We start from the raw sequence: 17346 nt of genomic DNA, 5'->3' as shown, positions 1-17346 counted from the left end.
TCCCATGTTCCCACCACAGGGAGGACAATTCGGTCCACGCCCTCCCCCGGGCCTCTGGACGTTACCTCCTAAACAGCTCTCACAGCCGCCCTCCTGTCCTCCTTGCCCCGTCACTGCCCCGATTCCAGCTGTATCATCTTCTCTTCAGTTCTGCAGTGGTTTCCTGACCAGACCCCCAGCCTCACCGTCCGCCATTTTGTGTATGTTTCCATCTTCTCCACCAGCTAATGAACTCCTTGAGCGCCGTGGCTCTAAACCGTGCTCAGGGGCTGCCCCACAGTAGGCGTTTAATCAATGCTCTCTGTGTGAAGGAATGAGTGAGGAGCCATGATGTCCAGACCTGGTTCTGTTGACTCACTCACTGATCTTGCTGAGCTCTTTCTCCTCCCTGGCCTCACTCTGCTTATCCGAAATGGTACCCAAAGATCCTCAAACATCAGGTTTGAGATCCTATGAGGGGAGTAAGATACTCCCCCGCGTACCACTCCCTCAGGGGCCAGGTGGAACGGCTGAGTGTCCCAGGAGAGAACTGCCCTGCGGCTCTCCTAAGCACAGGGTGACGGGTGAACTGAGATTAGACCCTTTTTTCCCTCCCTCTCTCCTCACCCCCAGCTTGTGCCCTTCCCAGAACCTGGAATCCCTGGGTCTGAGAAAGGTCAGCGCCTACCCCCCCCACCTCCAGACTCTTGGCAGCAGCATCGGCTCCCCCCCTCCCCCCCCACCCCCCACCCCCCCGGAGCTTGTTAGAAATGCAGAATCTCAGGTCTAGCCCTGCCTGGCCAAAGCGCCTGCATTTTAACAAGATCCCCAGGCGATTCTCATGCACAGCGCAGTCTGGAAAGCACTGATCTAGAAATGGAGATGAAGACAGGAAGCAAAGGGGGAGCAGGGAGCAGAAGAGAGGAGCAAGGGCTCCTTCAAAGCAGCCTGCTTGCTGGGCCCTCCTCAGGCTCCACGTTGCTCCGTTGTTCCCTGTCCCTGCCCTTCCCACCCAGGGTAGAGCCTCCACCCTCCCCACCTCATTTGCTACCTCGTCACCCCTTTGGTTTCCTTCATCTCACATGGTCTTGTGCTTTCCATCTCTATCCCCCTTCTTCCCCAGAAAAGACATTCTCTCCGTTTCCCTGCTGTATCCCCAGGGCTGAGCATGTCATAGGCGCTCAACAAGTATCTGTTGAATAAATAAATTGAACACGTGAAACTTATCATGATGAACTTCTGGCTGCGGCAGCCTTCACCCTTTGAACTTGGAAGTTTCTGAAGCTAGTGATGCAACAGCTTTGTTTCATTCTTTACATTTCAAATGAGGCATGGTCAGACAACTTGGCACTTCAGGCAGGACATCAAGAGTTCAAAAAGCAGGGACCAAAGTGGGGTAGATTGCAAAAATGATCATCATTCCAGGAGGCGTGTATCTTTGCAATACGACTTTGCTCTCCTCCCCCCAAGAGGTAGAGCCTATTTCTCTCCATCACCCCACTTTCCAAATCTGGGCTTGGCCGCGTGACATGTTTTGGCCAATGCAATGTTAGCAAAAGTGATGCTGATAGAGGCTTGAAAAATGCTTGCACACTGGGGTTTGTTCCGTCTTTTGCTCTTTTGGATTTACCCATAAGTTGAAAACTTATGTCCACACAGAAACCTGCACACAGACGTCTATACCAGTTTCGTTCATAATTGCCGAAACTTGGAGGCAATGTCCTTCAGCAGGTGAGTGGATAAATAAAGTGTGGTACGTCCAGATGATGGAATACTATTCAGCTCTGAAAAATAATGATCTCGCAAGCCGTGAAAGACACAGAGGAAACTTAAATGCATGTTACTAAGTGAAAAAAGCCAATCAGAAAAGGCTACATACTGTATGATTCCCACTAAAGGACATTCTGGAAAAGACAAAACTATGGAGACAGTAGAAGGATCCATGTCTGCAGGGGGTGGGGCCAAGGGAGGGAAGAATAGGGTGAGCACAGAGGATCTGTAGGGCAGTGAAACTACTCTGTATGACACTATAATAGTGGACACAGGTCATCATGCACATTTGCCAAAATCCATAGAATGTACAACACCGAGAGGGAATGGTGACACAAACGGTGGACTTGGAGTGACAATGACGTGTCAATGTCGATTCAGTGATTGCCACAAATATACTCCTCTGGTGGGGGATGTTGATGGTGAGGAAGGCTATAGGAGGGGAGGGGGTGCATCTCCGTACTTTCTGTTCAGTTTCACTGTGAACCTAAAACTACTCTAAAAAATGAAGTCTACTTTTTAAAAAAGTGTTTGTACCCTGGAACTTGTTCCCTCCCTTGCTGCTCTCAGGAACCCTGTGACCCCCAGCATGTGGCAAAGCCCAGGTGGCCTGCTGGATACTGATGGCCGTGTCATGCCTATTGCCCCGGCTGACGTCAAGCCAACTGCCAGACATGTGAGTGAGGGCATCCAGAGCATCAGCCCAGCCAAGACGCCAGCTGAGTGCAAAGAGCAGCCAGACCAGCCCTGACCAGCAGCACTGCCCAGCCGGCTCCCTGGAGCATGAGAATAATAAAGGCTTCTTGTTTCGAGCCTCTCATTTTGGGGTGAGTTGCTCCCACTCAAAAAATACCTGAAAGACACATAGACTTTTTGGTTAAAGACGGCAGGTTGAACACATGTTGTAGCTCTGGGTCTCCTGAAACCCCAATAAAATGACAGTAAACAGAACGTTTAAAGCCATAAACCCGCAAGGACAAATGGGGGAGGAGACAACAGCAGTAAAATTTTGAAAGCTGGGGAGCAGACTGATGAGCAGTTCCTGACAGCAGATCCAAGACAGCTGCATCGAAAGCCGCAGTGGCTTGATCTGCTTTAGGGAAGCTCCGAGATTGGGCTGGCTGCCTCTGGAATGCGTGAGGGTGGGCTGATGGTGGGCCCACGACAGGAGGGCTGTTGAACGCTGGTAGGACGAGGCCAGGCTCTCATGCCCTGCCCATCACCCCAATGCAGCTGGTGGCCCCAGACATCCAGGACTGCTGGGAGCCGTGGCTACATCATTTGATCGGCTGTTTGACAGGGTCCAGCCAATTAACGCCGAGGGGTGCAGGGTCGCCCCTTGGTGAAGAATAACCGGCCAGCCCCTCACATAGTTCTGAAACCTGTGCTGCTTCTAATTGCCCTTCATTCCTTTTCCTTTCTTAACCTCCAGTTTTCACTCCTTTGGGTGGCTGCTTGGGAGGCACTACCTCCCGGGAAAATTAAATATAGTAAGAGAATGTGACCACCTGCAGGTAACTTTCAAGATATTCTTCGGTTAATTATTGGAGGAGCACACAGTCCCATTTGAGACAATCAGAAAGGAATCCTGCCCAGATAAGATGTTGAATTAGGTTTATGGCCTCTATCTGGTTAATGTTTCCTTCTCCCTCCAGTTCTTTGTCTAAATATATATATATGCATCGTCCTTCTAAGTTTGCTGGTTAATTGGATGATCAAGAAGTATCTATATATTATTCTTAACCTTCTGCTTTCTGTTAAAATGTTATAGAGGTTTTCTCCGAAAAGCAATAAATAATAAATAATTGATGAGTGGAAGGGCCAAGGGGTGTAGGGATGCCCCTTGGTGAAGAATGGCCGGCCGACACCCCTGATATTTTCTGAATTATATGCACGCTTTCTAGCAAGGTTATGTCTATACTTATTTCTGTTTTTTATTCTTGAAGATATACAGTTTAGCTTAGCTTTTCAGCCCTTTACTTTACTAACAAAGTGATACTTTCTCCGGCAGTGTGCTTACGGGACTGTTAGCTCCACAATCTAAAAGACAAAGGAATGCTTCCACCCCCTAAAGGGCGCAAAAAAGTAAAGATGTTTAACTGCCCGCTGAGAATGCAGATAGCCCTGGGGATAAGATACCCTGGAGTCGCCTTTTGTTCCCATTAACCATCTACACTAATGGCGTAAATGATTGAGGGAGGCAGGGATGGCTCCACCAGGATGTAACCAGACGGACTGCTGTCCTGTCCGGAGGCCTGGACCTTCTCTCTTTGATTTAACTTTACCATGAATTACAACAGATGCCTAGGTACCTATCTCCTTTAGCTTAGAGACAACAAACACTAGTTAATTGCGGAGAAGACCACCATTAACCTTATGCTATATAGAATGGAATGCTAATAAATATTCTTGTGCTCAATTTTTTTACTTCCTTATCTCTCTGAGAATATTTGTAGAACCATTTCTGTACTAATCCTGAAAAATATATAAACGACACTTGTGCACAGTAAAGTCAGACTTGCTAACACCATCCCAAGTCTCACGTCCCCTTTATTTTCCCCTCATCGCGCCGACGCCGTCCATCCCTCAGGAACCTGGACTCCGCCGGGGCGGGACACCGGCACAGGACCAAAGGCGACTTCCTTACAGAGGGCCAAACGAGGGTGGCTAGACCAAAGACCACACGGCACAGTCGATGGCAGAAGCGTCGCCATGAAAATAAAAGAATTATGAAGACTTATATGCTGAATATCCAGCCCAGGCCCTGCCCTGGCCTTCTTCCCTCTCACTCAGCTCCCAGAATGCTGACCACTAGGTGTTTTATCCTCCAGCAGGAGGCTGGGAAAGTTTTCTTTACAGAATCTGACCAGCCCATGAGAAATGACCTAAGAAACTGACGTCAAGTGTCCCCCAACAAATAGCCCAACCAGACTGGTCCCCTATGAGTGTGGAGCGTCCAGCCTCTGTAGTGCTCCATTCCAAGACTGAGCAGACAGCCAAGGATCGCCATAAATGTCAGGAAAGCCTAAGAGGAGGAGAATAAAATCAGGAAAAAAGCAACATGGAAGAAACGAACTGTGTAGGGAGAAGAAAAATTTTAAAAACAATCATCAATATCCTTGTAGAGATAGGAGAGGATGTTGCACACCTGAAACAAGAACAGGATGCATAGCACTGGCGCTGGTGCCCGCATCACCTCCCTGGCCACCTCCACTGCAGCCATGATGGGCAGTCCTGTGCTTGCAGACCATCAGCTGTGTCCCACCTCAAGCCAGAGCCTGCACTTGTCTCTGCACTTGCCTGCCTCAGGACTTGCTCCCAAACTACAGCAGACGCCACCACCCACTGCAGGCCCAGCCTTGAAGTGTGGGGCTCAACACCCAGTGAGAGATGAGCCCGTCCCGAGGGTCCACAAACCTTCCTCTCAATGTGGCATCCCTCTTCTTGGTAAGGAACAAAACAGGCTCTGTCCTGCTGGAGCCAAATCAGGGCTTAAATTAGCAGGAAATATAGAGATCCAGGAAAGGCAAATGCAAGCTTCGGCTGAGGCAGCTGGAATTCAGGAAGGGAGGGTAGCTCCCCCCAAGACCCCCCACCCCAGACAGGCAGGGATTCCTCCAAACTTCCTTAGGGGTCACCCCACATGCATACTCCAACACTCCAGCCACGCTGACTTTATTGTCCCCAAACCTAGCCCTCCCAGCCTCAGGGTCTTTGCACATGCTGTTTGCTCTGTTGTGCATGTCTTTGGCCTCAGCTGTGGCCATACTTGGCCTATCCTCTTCTCCCTTCTAAATTCAGATAATTTATCAGTTCCACCTAGAGCCAACTTCTCTTGCCTCTTCACCACCCCCGTGGTGCCACATGGTTTTGCAAGGCTCTGTTGACACTTCGTCTTGTTTACTGACAAGCCTGTGAGCTCCATTGGGTTGGGGACAGGTCTTAGTTGCTTCTGTACACTGCAGGACTGGAACATGGTGGTGTCAACAGGGGAATCTGCAGAAGTGAGTATGCCCCTCAGTTAGCCAGTGTCCAATCAGCACATTGTCAGTGGCCACAGGGCCCCTGCTCCAGGAGGGGCCCCTGGAGACCCCAGCCCTCAACAGTACATCCCATGACTACAGCACAGGGGGCAGCCGAGGTCAAAGTCCTCCCTGCCCGCGTCTCAGTCGTGACCCTGACACTCAGGTGTGCGAAACCTGGCAACTTACTTAAGCTCTCCTTGCCGCCTCTCATCATGGACAAAATGAGGGCGACGGTGGAGATTCCATGAGTTCGCGTATGTTAAGTGCTCAGCACTGTGCCTGGCCCCAGGCAAGTGCTCTGAAGTGCTGGCTATTGTTAGGACTCGTTCCCTTTAATTCAGTAAGCGTCCAGCGAGTACAGAGGAGCAGCCCCCACAGCTAGGGTGTCCAGGGACCAGTCAGAGGTGGGCTGCAGTGGGGGCCAGTGAGGACTTACAGCCCTGAGGAGGTCAGGGGGGGACTTAGGGAGCCCCAAAGAGATCAGTGAGGTCTGGGGAGCCCTCTGAAGGCATGGGGAGAGCACAGAGCTCCTCTCTGAAGAAGGAAGACAAGGCGGGCATTACAGGTTCCCAGAATGACACGACCATAAGGAAGGAGGGGGAAAGTACCTGGCATACAGGGGTGAGGCGACGCCACAGGGAGATGATAAGAGAGGAAGCTGAGGCATGAGGGGGCACAAAGCCCAACTGATTGGGTCCTCGGGTTGGCCTGGCAGGGTGGGGATGCCCCTCTGGTGGACGGCACCATGCAGGCAGCCCTGGGCTCTTGCTTCTGTGGCTGCCCTGATCACACAGAGCCTCCCAGTGGCCAGCAACCTCTCTGAGGAGACGCACCGTGTATGGGAAGTGGAGCCGGGCATCCTGCTCCCACCCCACCTCTAGGATTACTGAATTTTGAATCCAGACTGGGAGCATCAAATATTCATGCAATATCTGGCGAGAGTCTTAGAATCCAACCTACAGGTTCACAGAAGCCAAGCATTCTGCAAACTTGTAGAAAACAGGAATATTCTAGGTTGGCCCAATTCTTTCCCAGCTTTAGCCTGTGTGGTAGGAACCTGTCTGGCTTTCAGATGCTTCTGAGGACCAGAGGAACCTAGGGGAGGATAGGCTCTGAGGTCCCACCCTCCTCACACACCTGGATGATGGTGGGTGGGCTCTTCACCACCCGCTGAGTGAGTCTCTCCACCTGCTGGCCTGTGCTGAGCTCCATCTCAGGGCAACAGCTCAAGGCAAGTCAGGGAGGCCCCAGGGTGTCTGCAGCCGAGACCATGTTGCTGTCAGAGGGTCTGAGCAAAGGACAAGGGTGGTGAAGATCCGGTCAGAACCCCCTGCCCTGGTCTGGCTATGAGGGCAACGACCTCCTGCCCTGCTTGCTCTCCCGGCAGATGGTAACCACCCCCCAACTGTAACTGTTGGGATGTCAGGGTCAGGAGGGGCTCAGGTGGCAGGAATCGTCCCTGGAGGAGACTGATGAGGTCTTAACACAAGGAAGGACGCCGCAGTCACCCACTGGGGAGGCCAGTGGGCGAGTGTGTGAGTGCATATGGGAGGCAGAGACTGAGCTCTCTGCCTGTGTGCAAGCAGAAGCTGAGACCTCCTGCAGGATGGTGAAGAGGGGCTCCTGCAGCCAGCATGTGGTGGGAAGTTGGTCAAGAGGGGGTAACTGCTGGGCTTCCCTTTAGTCCTGAAGACCGGGACGTTCAGGCCAAGGGTGGGGGTGTGATGTGGGTGTGGTGGCTGCCTCTGGGAGGGGGCACAGCCAGGACAAGCACTGAGAGAGAGGGAAAGGAGCAGGGATGCTGGGAGAGTCTGCGAGGGCTCCTGCAGCGGCTGGTGAGGGCTTGGACAGGTTTCCACAGGTGGTGGTGCTGGAGGGGTTGAAGGTGGGGACAGGGGCAGTGGGGAGGGGGCTGAGGGACTGGCAGAGGCACTGCTGTGATCAAAGCCAGTGGGAAGGGGGATAGGAGGCTGGAGAATCAGGGAGGCTCCGAATAAGTAGGCTCTGGCATGTCTGGACTCCCCATGCCTCTTCCTTGGGAGGGGAAGGCCAGGAGCAGAGGAGGAGAGATGCTTCTCTGTGGCTGTGGAGGAGGGAGGGGCACGCTTTTGGGAACATAGAAGACTTTCTGGTGGAGGCGACAGCCAGCAATCGGCCTGAGCCTGGGTGGACAGGCAAGACTTGTGGGGGGGCGTCAGGAAGAGGGTAAGGAACGGGGGCTTTCCCAGAGGGAACATGGCCTGGAAATACTGCACAGAGGCTGCTGCTCCTGCGGGAGGGGGCAGACGGGCTTAGATGCGACGGGGGCCCACAGGGTTGCAGACAGAGCCAGCACACGTCTGTAATTAAGTGATAAATCCATTTCCCACTGTTGTTAGACTACCCAATAGGCTGAAAAGAAAGCGATGCATTTTCCTTTGTAATGATAACTTCTGGATATAAGAAAAATGTCAGCTGTCAATTCTGCAGGCCGGACAAATGCCTGCTTCGCCTCTCCCTGGAGTGATGGTGCCCGTTTTAGACCTCAAAATGCTTAACTGCTTGTTTATCCTTCAATACCACAGAGGAGGAAGTCTTTTTTCACTGAGACAGCAGAGGCAGAAAGCTTCTGCAAATCCATTAAGAGAGCCCAACCATTAGGCTTTCAGATGGCCGAACAAATCCCATAATGCCTGCATTGCGGCGATGGTGGCAGGGAGTGGAAAGATGTGAGGGAATCCCAGAGTGGTTGGGAGAAGGACACCATGGATGGAACCTGCCACTGTCCGCGCTTCCCAAGAGCTGGCAGGAAAGGGCAGTCTCAGTGCAGGCAGGACCCTCGAAGACCAGGGAGTCAACCACCCAACTCATGGATGGGGAAACTGAGACTCCGAGAGACAGGGAGCAGCCAGAGGGCTCGAAGCTCAGTGGTAACCCCATGCAGTGGAGTTTTAGCTAGGAGTTGGGAACCCTGGATTCTAGCCCAGCTGAGCCTCTCATCAGCTGTGTGGCCTGGAGTGGGTCACGCCCTCTCTGATGCGCAGGTGGTAGAAGGATGGTGTTGCACAGGGGTCTCCTCTGAGGATTCTGTGCTCCATCTCAGCACATCTCCCACCCAGACGAAGTCCAAGGCTCTGGGAAGCGGAGGTGGGTAAATGCCAAGGACGGCAGGAATGTGGTCAGCAGCCATCTGTTCACCAGGTCCCGGGGTCCCTCCTTGCCACACCAAGGCAGCAAGAATAGGCATGACCTAGAACACAAGGAGTCTTGGCAAAAATGAGGTGCTGATGGGGAGGTAAGCTGTGCAGCCGTCTTGGGTTGGGCTGGAGCAGCAGCTCCTCCCGTCCTAACGTTCGCTGCTTCTGGGTTCTTGTTGTGGAGCTGGATCTCTGCTCCTTTCACTCACCTCTTAGCTCCCCTCCCTTTTATGGGGCAGGTTTGTAAGGGAGAAGGCACCTACCTCGCACTGAGGCCCCCGTGCGGGGGTCAGCTCACATCTCCCCTAAGCCATGTGACTCACAAACAAGGCCATGAGTGCTCTGTGTTAGGCTCCAGTGATGGTTTACTCATTTGGAGGTGTTTGTTCCACGTCAGCCTTTCCCACTAGACGACATGCTCCACAAGGGCAAGACTGTATCTCTATCTGATTCTGTATCCCCAACGCCTAGCACAGAGCCTGGCACATCCTAGGTGCTTGATAAGTTATTGCCAAGTGAATCAAAGTATCCCCATTTTACAGTTCTGGGAGCTGAGGCTCAGAGAGGATAAGGAACCTGCCTAGGACAACACAGTAAGTAGCAGACTGGGATTCCACCCTAGCTGTGCCTGGCTGCTAAACCATCACTCCTACAAAGCCAGATGGGGTGGTGGTGAGTGCAGGTGGCTCTCGTGCTCGACACTCAGATGATGTTCTGTACACCAGGGTGGAGTGCCAGAGTCTGCATAGCTCCACAGACAGGCAGACAGACCTGGATTTGAATCCTGGCTCTGTGGTGCAAGCCTCATAACTGAGCTTTCAGATTCTGTGTCTATAAAATGTGGAAGATCATAAGATCGCTCCCCGTTGAGTTGTGTGAGGATTGAATGAGAGGCTGCTCGGCAGTGTGCAGCCCAGGCCCTAGGGCACAGGCAGGGGCGCTCAGTGAATCTCTTGCCTGGGATTGTCCTAGGTCTGGGGACAGAATGCTGTTGGCAAAAGAGCTTGTCTTCCTTCCCTCCCACTTCTGAAAACTCCCTCTGCCACTATGGCAGGAGAGATGCCCTTTCAGAAGCATCCTGTGCAGTTTTCAGCATAGGAGACTTTGCAACGGGACAGGCTAAAGGCCCTGGCGCCCCTACAGCTCTTCCCTCACCTTTCACCCGCCGGGCCACTTGGTTCCGGGAAAGCCCTGCATGCAGCCCCACCTCGAGGCCTCTGCTCCCATCACTGCCCCTCGCCTGGCCTTCCTCCTCTTCCCCCTCCTGCAGCTAGACCGTATAGACCCCCAGACTGGTCCTGTCCCGTCCCCACGGGGAAGACTTCCCTGGACCTGGCCCCTGGTGGGACCCTGTCCTCTGACTGCCCACGGCACTCACAGCTGTAACAGTGCCCACTCCAGGCATTCATTCACTTATTATTGAGCACCTACTATGTGCAGGCAGTGAACGGAGAGAAGGAAACAAAATCCCTGCCTTCTAAGTTGGGACAAAACTTAGAAGACGTTGCCTTCTAAGTTGGGACAAAACTTAGAAGACTTTGCCTTCTAAGTTGGGACAAAAAACAGAAAACAGAAGAAATAAGTAAAGTTCAATATTAGAAGGTGATAAGTTAGGAACAATGAAGCAGGGAGTCCAACGGGGAGTGGAGGGGATGCAGGTGAGCGATGGGGTCCCAGTCCCCTGGAGTAGAGACTGTGATGAAGATCCATGTCTGGTGTATTGAGGGTTACGGGGAAGTCAGCACGAGCCTGGCTTGAACCTCATCCCCCAGAAGATCTGGGCTGTGCACAGTCGGCCCCTTTTGACACCTTCGTGCCCCGTGTCCATCAGCCAATGGCTGTGGGCTGTCCCAGAGGTGGAAGAGGGGAAGCAGAGAAATATTCCAGGCTGGGCAGCTCTCCTTCTGCAAGGGCAATGCCTGCAGGAGGTGGAAGCTGGGAAATGGTGCATCAGCTTAAAGGAACGGGGCTGGGGCGGGGGCACCCAGCATCCACTGGAGGGTGACCAGGGAAGGCCTGGCAGTGACGTTTGAGGCAGGAGGTGAGGGAGTGAGCCAGGCAGAGATCTGGGTAAGTGCCCTCTAGGCAGAGGGAGCAGCCGGTGTGAAGGCCCTGAATGGGGGAGCACCTGGCAAGTTCCGGGAACAGTATGTGCACGTGTGTGTGGGTGTGCATTGTTCATGCAGACATCTGTGTATGCGCGCAAGGATCTGTGTGTGTGCTCCCAGGGGACTTGTTTGCCTGCAAGCATGTGTGTAAATGGTGAGTGTGTCGTTCGCTAGGCCTGTGTGTGCAGGTTGTGTGCATGCCGATGTGTGTGAAGAGCCTTGTGGGCTACTGTCAGGCCCAGGTTCTTACTCTGAGTGAAGTGGGAGCCACTGGAAGCACTTGAGCAGAGGAGCGGCATGATCAGACTCAGCCCTCAAGGCCCACTGAGGGGGCGAGTGTGGAAGCGGCTCCCCGGTGAACTCGCGCCTCCGCATGAGCGTCTGGCTGCCGGCCCGAGCGCCACCTCGACCCGTGCCTAGGACTGTGCTCAGCCATGCTTACCAAGGCTCTGTGCCCAGGCATGAAGCAGGAGGATGCAAAGAGAAGGGGAGGGTGTGACAGCAGAGCAGGCAGGAAGGGGTCTGGCTCAGCCTGAGCCCCAGACAATTTCTTGGGCGTGCAGTTGTGGAAGAGCCTTGAGAAGGACCTCGCTGGAGATCAGAATCCCCCTCAGGCCCGGCCTCAGCTCAGAGGGCTTTGTAAATAATGCCACAAATAATTAAAAAGAGATCGTGAGCTCCCCCTCCTCCTACCTCTGGGGAGGGATTTTCATCTGCAAATAAATTAAAATGAAATCCAGCAATGTGCATGACCCCAGTGCTCAGGCTGGAAGACGCCTGTGGAGCACCGGGTGGTTAAGCTAACCTGCCGCTTCAGGTGCAGCCTGGGCCGGTGGTTCATCTTCCCCAGCAGAATCTCTCTCTGCCCTGAGCTTACTCTCTGGACCTGGAGCTCCGTCCACAGATTATGGGGACAGTGAGGGCCCATCCATCACTGAGTCGTGTTTCCCTGGGGTGGGGGCTATCTATATGGACCACTCAGTGTGCCTCAGGCTCCTCTGACTTTCAGAGTAGCCTGGGAAGCCTCAGTTTACATGTGGGGAACAGGAAGAAGGCTTTGACAGTTCTACATCGTGGGAAGAGGTGCTGGCATTGAATGGGTTGATGTGGCGGGGCTTCAAAAAAAAAAAAAACTGGCTATGCAAATTCAAGGTAGAATTACATAACGCAGCCTAAAAACATCAGTAGACACCAGGCCGAGCCTTGCTTCTGGACAGCTGGGAAACCATCGGAAGTCCCAAATTTATTGGCCCTCGGCAGCCATGCTTTTTGAGGAGAAGTGCCATTTTGGTGAGCATTGACAGGAGTCCTGACTCCAGAAGGGCCTCTGAGAGGCCAGGGGGTCCAGGCCCCCACCTCTGACAGGACCCCGTGGGCTCTGCCCCAGGTGAGCTGGTGGCAGTGGCTCTGGCCCAATTGCTGGTTACCTAAGGTCAAGACACATCGTGAAAGAAGCCAGGGGAACTCTCATCCCTAGAAGGCCAAGTCCTCATCTGCAGGCTCTCCAGGTAGTGCCCTCACCTTGCTGAGAACCAGGGTACCCCCCATTGTCCCAGCAGAGGCCCAAGGAGGAGAAGGAGTTGGAACTCTCTGTCTCTCTCTCTCTCACACTCACACACACACACACACACCCCACCCCCCACACACACACGAAAGAGGACCCATGCCTCCCTCTCAGCTCAGAGCTCCAGAAACCTTGCTCTGTGCACCCCACACACAGAACCCTCCATCCCCAGAGGTTGTGACTTCCCCATCTGGCAGCCAAAACCCCTTACTGGCACCCGGTTAATCAACTCTTCCCAGACAATAACTCACAGCAGAGGGGCAGGGGGTGGCCGGGGTGCTGGGGCCTGCCTGGATGCACAAAAGGGAGTTGGTTGAAGTGTTCTGAGCTGGGGGGCTACAGAGGCACATTTATCTCCCAGCTCATCTGCTTAAAGGGACAGAACCCTCTAGAATTCTGTGCCCCTGCCAGGGAGCTGGAATCTGCTCAGATGGAGTTGCTCCCCACGACCTGCCCAGGCAAACGTTGCTTTCACATTCTTGTTGGCGGGCAACGGAGGGACCGTAGTAGTAACAGCTGTCATCATGAAGCACCTACTATGTACCAGGCACTGAATTTCCATTACCCATAATCCCCACTTGAGTTAGGTGCTATTGTTCTGATTTTACAGACAAGGCAACTAAACATTGGTGACATGAAGAAAGTTGCTAAAACTCACACAGCTGGAGAGTGACCTGTCCACGTTGGAATGTAGCCCTCACCCCACATTATCATTACTACAATGGAACCTTCAGGTGTTCCTTTCCTGGGGCTGCTGTGACAAATCAGCACTAGCTTTGTGGCTTAAAACAACAGAAATTTACTCCCTCACAGTTGTAAAGCGTTGTAGAGAGTCAGAAATCAGGCGTCAGCCCAGCTGTGCTCCCCAAGGCTCCTTCCTTGCCTCTTCCGGGTTTGACGGCTGCTGGCGATCCTCCCTGCGTGGCAACATAGTTACAATCCTGCCTCGGTCTGCACAGGCCTTCCCCTCTGGGTGTCGGTGTCTTCTCTTCTCCTCTGTGTCTTATGACACGCATCACTGGAATTAGGGCCCCTCCCGGCAATCCAGGACAATCTCAGCGTGAGGTCTGTGCCTTAATTACATTCACAAAGACCCCATTTCCAAATAAGGTCAAATTCAGAGGTTCCAGGGGCTGCTACTCAACTCACTACGCTTACAAGGGTGAGGATCTTGCCTCTTGATCAGCGATACATCCCGGGAGACGGGCACAGGGCTGGATTCATCGTCGGCATTCCATACAGACTTCCTGAACGAGCGAATGAGTGTGAATAAGTGACAAACTGAGAATCGAACCTGAACTGCCAGACTCTAAACCTCTTACGTGAGGCTTCCTCGATTTCTTAGAGTCCTAGGCTTCAACAACTCACCATTTTTACTTTTGAAAATGACTTATTTCCTGAATCTAATCATGAGGAAACATCAGACAGGTCCAGCTGGGGCACATCCTACAGAATGACCGACCTGGGCTCTACAAAAGTGTGAAGTTCAAGAAAGACGAGAGAAGGCCGAGGGACGGCCCTGATGGAAGGAGAATGGAGAGACAGGACGGTTAAGGCAGCACGTGACCCTGGATTGGATGCTGGACAGGGAAAAGCAGCTCTAAGAGACATTACTGGGACATCTGGTAAAATGGGAATATAGAACACACGGATTAGTTAATAGTACTATGTCCGTGTTACAGTTACGTTTCCTGATTTTAATAACTGCCCTGTGGTTATGTAAAAGAATGTCCTTGTTTTTAGGAAATGCAGGCTGAAGTATTTGGGGCATAATGTACACAAATATGTATGGATATATGTAACATGTAATGTACATATGTGTATTTGTAGGTGTATACACACAAGGATGAATGATAACATAAATACGGCAAAATGTTAACGTTTGACGAATCTTAGTAAAGGGTATATGGGAGTTCTTTGTACTTTTCTCAACTCTTCTGTAATTTGAAATTATTTTTTAAATGATAATAAATTTAAATGTCACATGTGAACATGTAACAAAACTCCAAAGGTAGAAGGGACCCCTTGCAGTCTGTCGCCTCCACTTGGCCCTGACTCACTCTCTGACACCCAATAGGAGAATCCTCGGTAACAGCAGGGGCGGCTTCTCCAGGAGGGAAGAAGGGAAGGCCCAGCCCTGGAGGAGGCTGAGAAGGCCGCTGCTGCGGTTCTGGGAGTCAGAGGAGCACACGGGACAGGACACGGGACACGGGACCCGGCACAGCTCCTTGCCTGGCTCCAGGCCCTGCCCGGGTCCTGCCCACCACCCCCAGCCCCTGCTCCCACTGCTCCCCGAGGCAGCCAGCCCCTCCCAGCATGCCACTTACAGTTCCTCATCTGTGGTCCTCCACTTGGGTGGCACTCCCCGCTCCGTGGGGGTTTTCTCACTATCAAAATGCCTAGGGAGTGCTACTGGCATTTAGTGGGCAGGGCAAGAGATGCAGAAAGTCCTGAATTATTTGGGAAGATTTGCTCCCTGACTCTCACTCCATGTGAGCCCTTCAGAAACATAGTAACTACAGTCAGTCACTCCTTTGCATGGGCTATGCCCTCTGCCAAGAGTGACTTCCCTCCCTGCCGGCCTGCTTCTCCTGAACCCCCTTGCATGCACAGGAGGATTTCCGACACAGTCTACCAGCAGTTGGGAGCCATTGACAATCCTGGATCTTGGTGAGAGAAGGGGAGAGCCCAGCAGACTGTGGCCCAAAGTGTCTGCCCTTGGCTTTCCTGGCCCAGGCCCTTTGTCCTGGAAGCTGAGTCTCAGAAGGAGGAATTTTCATGAAAAGCTCACGGCCTCTCCCGGTTGTCTTTTGCTGAGTGGCCACAGTGTGGGCTCCGAGTCAATAAACTGCACAGGAAAGCCTTTCCAGGGAAAAAGCTCCATGAATCAGGGAAGTCTGCCAAATGGAAAACAAACAGAGTAACCTTTACCTGGGGCTCATTGTGTGTTCAGCCCTGTTTTTAGCCTATATATGTATCTCATTTAAGCATCACAGTGCTGGGGGTAAATACAAACAGATACATAGGATAATAATCCCACCATGGGGCCCCACCCTCCTGACCCCATCTAAATCTAAATCTAACCACCTCCCAAAGGCCTCATCTCCTAATACCATCACATTGAGGGTATCACACTGAACACGTGAATTTTGGGGGACACAAACATTCAGTCCATAGCAGTGTGTGTGCAATCCTTCGTTACCCTTCTGGCTGTCTCATGGGATTTCTCCAAGGAGGGAAAATGTGAGCAGGGCTTTAAAGGGCGGGCAGGGCCATGAGCTGGGCTGGGAAGTCAGGGCAACATCTCTTCCTTCTCCACAAATCCATCATTCTGTCCCCAGTAGGCGGAACCCCCACATTGGCTAGAGCAACCCCTAGCTGCTGTCAAGTCCCATCTCTGCCTACCTGGGCAGCCTCATGCCACATAGGCCCCTGGGCAGGGCTGAGCTCCCCATGCAGGGGTCGGGTGGGGGTGAATACAAAGCTCCTCTCCATGCTAGGTCTCGTTTCTATGGCATTGGGCTGGTGCCCCCATCCAGGGCTCACACAAAGGGAAGGTGGCAGGGAACAGGCTCACGGTTCCCTACGCAAAGAGCAGAACAAAAACGTCTTTGTTGAACACAACAAAGTGCCTTCACCCACCCGGGCCTCCAGAAGGGGCCTGAGCTCCGTATGCAGCTGGGCTCCTCCCCAGAGCCCACCCGCAGGCAGCAGCAGCAGCGCGGGGGCACCTGCTCCCTGCCAGGCTCTTTCCCCAAAGAACCTCGCGGCTCACTCCCTCACCCCCTCAAGTCTTTGCTCAAGGGTCTCCTTCTTGGTGTGGCCTTCCCTCATCGCTTTTAAACCTGCACCTCCTGCCTGTGCCTGGCACTCTCATCTCTCTCCCCTGCTTCATTTCACCCCATAGCACCCATCTCCACGCAACTTACCACCCCTTGACTTCACCATCTTGTTTACTGCCTGCCTCCCCCAACAGAATCTCAGGTGCATGAGGGCAGGGGTTCCCCCCTTTCTGTTCCCCAGTGCTACCACAGTACCTGACACACAGTAGGCACTCAGTAAGTAGTTGTTGAATGAATAAATAATGTGTTTGAGGATGTGCCAGGCCTTACCGCCTACATCCAAAATCCCAGTGATCTAAGTGGAAAGGAGACAGATGTCCAGATGGAGGTGGAAACAGTTCTCATGGGAACCTGAAGACGACGTCGTGGAGGAGGTGGCCTCTGCCCCAAGCCTTGAAGGATGGGAGGATATGCTTACGTAGAGCCAGGGAAGGGGGACATTCCAGGCTGTGGGTCAACACCAGCCAAGGCCCTGCAGAGCAGAGGAGGGGCTGGGGACCTGAAGCACGAAAGTCCACTGAAGCAGGCTCACCCCTGGGGAGGGGTGACTGCGGGACTACAAACCAGGTTTCTGCACAGAACTGTAGGGGAAGGTACGAGGTCAGAGGCAGCCCTGGGGAGTCCCATCCCAGCCAGGCAGCCAGACCCCAGGGAGATATATATAAGCCGTGTCATCAGAGCTGCCAGAAAGATGGATTGCCTTCCCTGAGGAGGCTCAGAAGTGAGCATCACTACGTGCCCTCTTCTCAGAAACTCCGAGTTCTCAGCCCACGCTGGAGCTAGAGCAGGAAGGCAGAAAGCCTGCTGGGATGATTGAAGCCCTTCACCGGCAATGAATTGCACCTGTAAGTGGCCCCCCAGCCACCCTGCATGGCAGGGTGC

The 17346-nt window shown here is 53.0% G+C and overlaps 1 long non-coding RNA gene across 1 annotated transcript; it reads left to right on the top strand.

Annotated features, from left to right (window-relative positions):
* The first annotated feature begins 1586 nt into the window (after positions 1–1586).
* Positions 1587–14737, top strand: LOC139045445 (uncharacterized). The gene is made up of 4 exons (XR_011503767.1): positions 1587–1710; positions 2320–2576; positions 4340–5753; positions 13233–14737. It is a non-coding gene; the product is annotated as an uncharacterized lncRNA (long non-coding RNA).
* The last annotated feature ends 2609 nt before the right edge of the window (positions 14738–17346 follow it).

The sequence above is a fragment of the Equus asinus genome, chromosome 1 (assembly GCF_041296235.1).
Source record: "Equus asinus isolate D_3611 breed Donkey chromosome 1, EquAss-T2T_v2, whole genome shotgun sequence".
Taxonomy (NCBI): domain Eukaryota; kingdom Metazoa; phylum Chordata; class Mammalia; order Perissodactyla; family Equidae; genus Equus; species Equus asinus.
Note: the sequence above shows the minus strand (reverse complement) of the source record. Positions and strands in the feature narration are given on the sequence as shown.